We start from the raw sequence: 8,295 nt of genomic DNA, 5'->3' as shown, positions 1-8,295 counted from the left end.
ACCTGCGTATCTTCTGGAATCAGACAGGGAGAGATTTTCAAGGAGTTATACACGGGATTTGATTGCTATAATACTGTTTCATCCATTCAGGATAGGTATGTTACTTATTCTTGGAAAGAAAGGAGTTTGTTGCACGCGAGGCACGAGAATATCTCGATTTTCCTATTTTCTTTCCCGTGGTTACCATGTCGTGTACGGAAGCTGGAATGAGTTATGGAGAGTTTTAACTATGTATAAGCTACACTATTGATAAGCACGTATGTGCGACATTTTATGTCCATATTTATATTAGCTAGGACTCGATATTATGATTAATAATACCATTTTGATCTCTTTACAGGGAATACAAGAAAGTTCAATCACCGGAACAATAACCGGCTAAAAGAGGCAAAATGACGTTTGCAACAAAAATGAGCAAAGTCACTCGGAGCGAAAGAACCGTGGACTTGGCTAGCCTGGTATCTCTATATATCAGCACCACTGCACCACCCGAAGCATGTATATGAAGAACTGTTTTTGCTTGTTCAAACAAGCCCGGCCCACTAATGAATGGAAAGTCTGTTGTTCTTATCGTATTGAAAAGAGAAGTCCGAGCAGAGGGAAGGCAGATAAATTTCTGCCGGTGAACGAGGTGAAAGAGAAGTCGTTGGTGTTTGTGCTACTTGGCATCAACTGAAATGGAGGTTCTTGACTGAGAAATGCACACAGCAATATAACAGTTGAACTGGTAGGTTTTGTGTGGTGTTGTGCAACAACAACGTAGAGAAGTAGTTGTCCAATCTGGCAGTAATGGGTTTAGTTGGCAGCAGTGAAACAAAGCATGAGAGGATATGGAAGGAAGCTTCCAGCCGAGTAATGATGGGTTATGGCGGAACAGTTGCAGCTAATGGTGATCTTGTGCCAAGAATAAGATGGTGTTGTTCCGAGTTTGTGCTTATTTCGGCGAAGCAGTTACTGTCGAATGGAGATGTGAGTAAAGACTAATTCTAAGTGGTACTGTGGTTCATACTGCCAAGAGTCTGAACCTGATTTGTGGAGTCCAGAGCTTGGTTCGAGTGAAGTGAACACATATGCAAAAAATTACTCAAGCTGTAGCTGTTATTGGTGTGTATGTTCAAACGATGGAGTTGAGGGATTTGGTTATGCAACAACGACAGATGGAACTGGAGTTCGATGGAGTTTCATGGGCATATAGTATTTGGCAGTGGCAATGGTTAAGATAGGGACTCGATATGGCACTGCTGGTAATGGGAACGGTGGTATCGATTGGTTGAGGGGAAGTAAATGGAGCTCAGTTCTGAGATGGAAGGAGATAAGGAGTTGGTGATGCTTTTGTTAGTCTAAGAGGAAGAAAGGTAAAATGATCGTTGTCGGTGCTGGCTCGAGTACCAAGGACTCGATATTGAGTTCCGGGTAAATCATTGTTTGTGATAGGCATGAATTCTATGAGGATGCAGGAAGGTTTGAAGAATTTTTTGAGTTCAAGGTCTACACAGAACTGCTGGTACAAGTAACATTGTCTTGGGGTCGAGATTTAAGCCAATCCGCGGCTGAGAGTACCTTCATTGAAGCTAGAACAGATGGTGCAGATCAATGGGTTTTCGTGGTTTCGTATTCGCAGAGTCTGATGCTTCTGGTTTGCACGTGAGATATGGAGCTTCTGAAGGTATTTGGCAGCACCAAGTTCTCAGCTGAGATAAAATGGAGACGAGAAGTTTGTTGTTGTATCAATTGGCAGTGGTGATCTTTTTAGAACTGCAAAACCTGGTTCACGGGAGTTGGACGGACGGAGAAGAAAAGACTGGAGATATGGCCAGACTTTGTGAAGATTCAGCTGGTACGCTGAGTACTTATTTTGGCCGGTGGTGTTGTGGTGATGTATAGCCAAGAGTTGGTGTGGTCGGCTTGGAGAAGGACCTGACTCTAGAAGTTGTTAGTGGAATGGGCCTAGGAAGCTGCTAGGTCTTAGTTGTCGCGACTCTTGAATTCCCAGGAGTATATATTTCACCAAAAACAGACAGAAAAGGGGAGGCCGGACTGGGATTCTTTGGAGGTCGGCTGAGAGCCGCAACGGAAGAGGAGCCGCAAAACAGAGATTAGGGTTTGAAGTTCATTTATTCCATTTGATTTCAATTATCTAAGGATTTATTGATATTTGTTTATGGTTTTTAAGAAAGCCATGGCTAGCTAATTCCATGTTGGGGTGAAAGAATGAAGTTGTAGGATTTATTTATTTTCATGAACAAGGGTTTTCTATACTACGAGCTTAATAAATTTGGTTTGTTTCTCTATCGATGATTTACCTTCTAGCTAGATTTTTCATGTTCTATGCCAAGTATAGTCCATCGTTAGATTAGCAGAAGCATTCATTGAACCTTAGTAATAATCGAATTCTGAATTTCGTTTGACTAGTTATGCCATGTATATCTAGTGCTTAAGAGTTCTACTTTTAGGTGAGAGCAAACAATTTTTTGATAATTATTGTCGACATTTTAAACGAAATATCTTTTTCGTCAATACCCTTTGTGATTGAATGCAATAATTTACCCACAATGGATTCCCGGAACCCTAACACCTCCATAATCATTGGTCAAGTTCTATTATTTTGTTTTAATTCCACAAATTTCTGAAAATATTGAATTTGATTATTTTATTCTTGATATTAATTAGGAATACTGGTTATTGATATTTCCACCGCTCTCTGCGGGAACAACCCGTACTTGCCTCTGTCTACTAGTTAGACACCGTGCGATTGCGGTTATACACGTATAGGAATCTCCGAATCCTATCAATTTTTGGCGCCGCTGCCGGGGAGCGGCTGAAGAATATTGTAATTAGTATTTTTGATTTTGTAAATATTTAGGTTTTTATTTTTATTTTTGTACAGTACTTTTATTTTTTTTTTAAGATTTCTTTTTCCCTTTGGCTTTTTTTTTGTGTTTTAGAATTTTATTTCAGGAGTTTTTTTGAGGATGATGAATTCTTTGTACGAGACGTCATCTAGGACGACACTTGCAGAATATAAGCGTAGAAATTCACATTCTCAGGAGACATCTTCTTATATGACACTTGGGGAGTATATGCATCGGCAACGGTATGGAGTTTTTTCTCCACATATGGTAAGTGAAGAGTCACCTTTAATAATATATGAGAAGTATTACAAACACACACCGCCTAGTTTGGAATTGAGAGTTCTTGAATGTCAAAGATTATTTGCTGATGATGATGAATCTTGTAGTGACTCTCTGTTCCAAACAGAACATATAGATGACCCTGTGGATGATTGTGTGGATGATTTTCCTAATTCCATTGATGAATCTACCTCAAAAGATCATTCACCCGACTTAGAGGTTGTTTCTAGATCCCTAGACTTCCAAAAGTTGCCTAATTTAGGGTTAGAATTGTATGCTTCTAAAGTGTTGTTGGATTACTTTGCATCTAAGTACCTGATAGACGCATTTATGTGTCTAATTTGTCCCAATTGTTTATATTGTTAGTGCTCCATTTTATACTTATTTGGTTATTTTATGTCTTTGTAGGTGTTTTTGGAGAAATAAGCTTTTGCGGCGAAATTGGATAAAAAGTGGTTTTTGCGCTCGTGGGAGAAAATTACTATACGGACTCTCACTTTGGATAAGGGGTAACCTAATTACTAAGGGGAACCCCATTTCAGGGCATGTACTAAAGGGACACCGGAACTGGATAGGGGGAGGTCATCTTCAAAGTTTCAAAACTGGATTTTGGCGGGAAAAAAGGCAGCAGCGTCAACAGTTTTGGATCAAGGATTTGAGCGACCTAGGAGGCGATTCAATGGGAAAATTTGGTACCCAAGGACTCTAAAAGACATAAGGGACCTTTTAGAAGCGATTAGACCCATCTAATTGGGCTGGATAAGTCAGAAAATCCACACAAAGTCAAGACAGTGCACACGGTTTCTGTTTAGGGTTTGAGATTAGTTTGAGAGATTTATGGGATATCTTGCGTGGGATATACATCAAAACAGTTGGTTAAAAGTCCTAGAAGATATTTGAGACGAGAGAATAGCTAGAAACAGCCTGTAACGCAACAAGAATAAGATTATTCTTCAAACAACCCGTAAAGAATAATGGAGATTTCCAAGGGGTTTGATAGAGTTTCAAGGGGATTTAAAGCCTATAAATAGTTGGTTTTATGTCAGAGAAGGTGGATGAAGAGGTTTGGGGTCGAGCAGAGACCATAGAGAGGCTAGAGGAGCGAAGAACGGGAGCTGCAGGAAGGAGGAGTTCTGCTGCTGCTGCTGCCATTAAAGAGCACGAAGACACGAAGAACAGACTCCAGAAGACAGTCGTTTAGCAACAGTAACAACGACTTGCTTTGTGTGTCTTAAAACAACAGCGTCAACAGCAGCAGTGAGGTATCGTTATTTACAGCAGTGGAGTTTTATCGTTCTTTTCGACGCTTAAAAAGGGTTGTAGTTTCTCTGTATTATATTTTTCACTCTTTTAATCATATTTTGAGCATCAAATATTTATTTTTAGAACATGATTATTATGAGTAGCTAAACCCCATTACTGGGATGATGGAGGAAACCATTCTTTATGCATGAGTAATTCTATTTAATTCTTTTATGACTATTTGCACTATTATGAGTTGTTTTATGATTTTTCTTGATTATTTGTGATTTTATCTGATGATGTATGCTTAGTCTAGGAACTCTTGATGCATCATGCTTATGATTTACATCTAATACTTTACAAAATCTATTTTTGGCAAAGAAAAGAGTCGATATTTGTTATCATTATAAGCTATAATTGTCTAGAATTAATAGTTGATTCACATGAGTATAAGAATTGGTGGAATCCTGAGTCCTAGTATCTCTTGATCCTGTGACAAATTGTGTATATATTTTTGTTTTTAAATCTATTCAAGTCCGAGCAACGAATCCGTATTTATCGCAAATTTAATATTACAACCAAATGGCGCCGCCGACGCGGACTTGTATATAGATTTGTTTTTAGGTTTAATATTTTTTTTTATTTATTATTATTTGTTCCTTTTTACGTTTCTTTTTGTGTCTTTGATTTACAGGTTCGAAGTGGAATACTAAGGACTTGGGAACAAAAAACTTAAAGCTAAAAGCTAAAAGAGAAGAAAAAAAATAGACATAATATTTTTTTTAGGATTTAATCTTTATTATTTTTTTTATTTTTTTGTATATAGCTTTTATTTATTTATTTTAGAATTTGTAAATAGGCTTTATTTGTCATAATTTTTGTAATTTTTTGGACTTTTTTTTATTTAGACTTTATTCTGGACTTTGGACATTATTTTTAAAACCCTACGGAAGGGTTATAAATTAAAAAAAAAAAAAAAAAAATTAAATACAAACTGTTTGCAGGGAAGGACGACGATTACTATATCGTCTCGTCCCCTCGGGTTCGCACACGGCATAGGAGTCGTGGCCCGAGTCGACGACAACGGTTCATCGCCCGTCTGGTACGGGAGGTAAGTCCAATCGAAACACCCGCGAATCTCCTGCAAGCGGGTTACTGTCTTCCTTAAGGTGATAATTGTTTGAGGACGAACCGGACTGTTTTTAATTTCCTAGTAAAGGGCAAGGCCTGGCCAAATCAAGATAAGGACTCGGATTTCATCAATGTTTCCTTCTTGCCCGCCTTAGGAAAACGAAACCAAACGCGAACCTAAGCCTAAAATTTTGAATAGAACGAGACCAATAGGTAACGAGCTTAATAGGAAACTCATTCGAAAAATATTGGTTGCTCTTTAAGCACATTTCAAAGTTCATGATGGTTTCCGTGAGTTGAATGCGTGACTGCGCCGCCTTGTGATAGCGGTGAGGCCTTGGGTATCAAAGCTCCACTGAGCTTCCCTCGCCTCGATTCAACTTACATTAGCTCGGATTGATTCCAGAGGGGTGTGCTCAAATTGTAACGAATTCCTTTTCGAAGGAATAGAAGCTGGTCTAGAAAACAATCTAAGTGGAGCCATCATGCTTTTTGTTTGCTAGAAATCTTTAGGTTTGTTTTGGTGGAGTCGAGTCGGCCTTGTTTGGGGTTGTGTAAACTTCCCTTGCAATTAAGAATGTCGAACTGGTATGATAGAAGCCAATACAATGAGTATCGACCTGAATTTGAATATGGACATCATCATTTTTATGACCATGTTGGGAATAGTGGTTGGGAACGCCATCCTTTGGAAGGATATGGGTCATACCCTGGTGAGCCCAATTACTATCCACACATGCATCAGTCTTACGAGCAAGAAGATTATAGTACTAGTTCTTCGTCTCTAGAGGATACAATCAAACTATTGAAAAGTAGTCATTTTTATGATCCTTCTGATAATTCCTCTTTACTAGAGTCAACACGTAAGTTAGCTGAGTCAACACGTAAGTTAGCAGAATGAATAATAGTTTTTGACGAAAGAGAACTTCTAGAACCCCTCAAGATAGCTGAGACGAACGAGAATTGCTCGAAATACTGAATTCCAAATAGTGTATCTAATTACCCTTGATAAATAGTATTTGCCTAATACGACGAGGTTAGAATAAAGACACTACTTTTTGATGAGGTTCAATCATTTTTCGTTATATGATGATGAGGAGCAGTAATGAAGAACATGAAATATGTAGGAATAGTGATCAGGAAGCTAGTAATCCAATTGAGCTTTATAATGATTATATTATTTCTAGTTCAAATCCAAATAATTTTATGATTATTCACCTATTCAAAGGACGAGGATTTGATTAGGATCCACCGTTTTAGACGATGTAGTTTCCTGTTTACGAATCCGATAAAGGTTTAGAGGAACCGTTTATCTTGAGACTACTGTTTTCGAGTCGAACGATTTAGAAACTGTAATCGATGATGGTTTCGAGGAACGGTTTTACCCTGAGAATACTGTTTCAGAGTCGTACGATTTAGAAACAATAGTCTTAGATGAACTCTTAGAGATTAATGAGGATACACCGCAAGATTACAACTTAGAAGAATCAATTGCCCATTTTCAGGAATCTGATGACCTAGAAATTAGGGAGATTGTGGCTAGTCTAACTAGAGACACTAAAAACTCTAAGTTTGGGGGTGATTATCACTTTCCTAGTGCTTTACCTTTAACTCTCAGAAAGTCCCCTCACATAGGACTTGATATCCATGCCTCAACCATCTTACAAGATTATCTTCATACTAGGTTTCCCGAACCTAATGATGTCATGAAAAAAGTTCAGTCGTTAGAAACCCATCCTCTGGTTGATGTGGTTTGCCCAGGCTATGATACCTGACTTTGTTTTCCCACCAAATAGTTTTCTTCCAATTGTGGGAACGTATAATTTCAAATGTGTCACTTATTAAGTTCTGAGACTAACCTAAGTACTTTAGTTAATAGAATCGACACATTTCCTAAGAATGACCACTCTCACTGTGGTCAACTTGTAAGTCATCTGATTGACTTAGAGGATCCCAATTATTTAGGTTATTACTTTGTGATTCAGTTCTTATTGAGTTTTTACAGACTCTAAGACCTATGATTGGATCCATCTATGAAGAAACGCAGCCAATGAAAATATTCTATTTAGACCCTTCATAGAACCTGAACCTGAACCGCAATTAGCGATAGTTATCTAGAAACTAGGTAAGGGAATGCTAGTCTTGTACATTTTCTTGGTTCACTGCAGTTTCCTTTTGTCAGCTCTTTTTGGTTTTAAAGACCCACAGTTATTCCGGCTACTGTTATACGGTTCGAGTTGACTAAACCTTTTCTATGTCTGGCTGAAGACTTTAAACTTAGCACTTCTTGGGAGGTAACCCAAACTCATGCAACCAGGTAATATCTTTCCTTAACTCTTTTGATTCGAATGGTAATAGTTTCTACTTGTTTCATGTTTTTAATTTTATGTTTAGAACATTGAGGACAATGTTAGATTTAAGTTTGGGGGTATGGGAGAAACTTTTTAGTTGCAATAAATAAACTCCAGAGCTTAGAAATTTAAGCCTATTGAGGATTGCACTAACTAATCTAAGTGGATGGAAGCATTTTGATTGTAGGAGTTTGAGGAACCAATCTGATTAGATGGAAACATCTATAGAGTCTATTCATAAAAGCACAGAGCTCAGGTGTTAGAAATAACATGATAGTTTCACCATATCTCGTTGAGTCCTTTTCACTTCTATTTTTATTTTATTTTGTTTTTAAACTATGTTTCTCTAAGTGATAGGTGGGGCCCACGATTCAAGTTGTTACCAATGCTAGGGTGAATTAGAGTGATTGAGATACCATGAAGAAAAAAAAGTTGAAAAA

This window comes from Papaver somniferum, unplaced genomic scaffold (assembly GCF_003573695.1).
Source record: "Papaver somniferum cultivar HN1 unplaced genomic scaffold, ASM357369v1 unplaced-scaffold_118, whole genome shotgun sequence".
Lineage (NCBI taxonomy): Eukaryota > Viridiplantae > Streptophyta > Magnoliopsida > Ranunculales > Papaveraceae > Papaver > Papaver somniferum.
Note: the sequence above shows the minus strand (reverse complement) of the source record.